Here is a 476-nt window from a genome sequence, read left to right on the forward strand (position 1 = left end):
CACCATAACATATATTAAAGAGTTTTAATTAATTATTAAAATAATAAATTTATAAAATTAAATCAAATCAAAATTAATTGATAGGAGAATTTGAGGCATTAGAATCCCTCAATTTAGGATTGATTTAATCTAATTTGATAAATTTATCACCAATTAAAACTATTAAATATGTATTGTGGTGTCATTTTATATATCATATCGACAAATTCTAACATTATTAGTAATGAAAATGATGTAAAGACTAACATGACTAATTAAAATTTTTTAAAAGACGAATTTAATTAAAAAAAATTTTTAAAAACAAATTTAAAAAACAAATGATCTTTCAAAAACTAATTTAACTTTTTGCTTTTATTACTTTTTCCTCTCAAAATAAAGGTCTCTTTATAATTTTGTTTTTTTTAATCAAATTATTTGGTATTTTCGGATTTTAATGGTTCATTAATTAATTTATAACATTATAAAAGAGGATATTA

Source organism: Arachis ipaensis, chromosome B02, assembly GCF_000816755.2.
Source record: "Arachis ipaensis cultivar K30076 chromosome B02, Araip1.1, whole genome shotgun sequence".
NCBI lineage: Eukaryota > Viridiplantae > Streptophyta > Magnoliopsida > Fabales > Fabaceae > Arachis > Arachis ipaensis.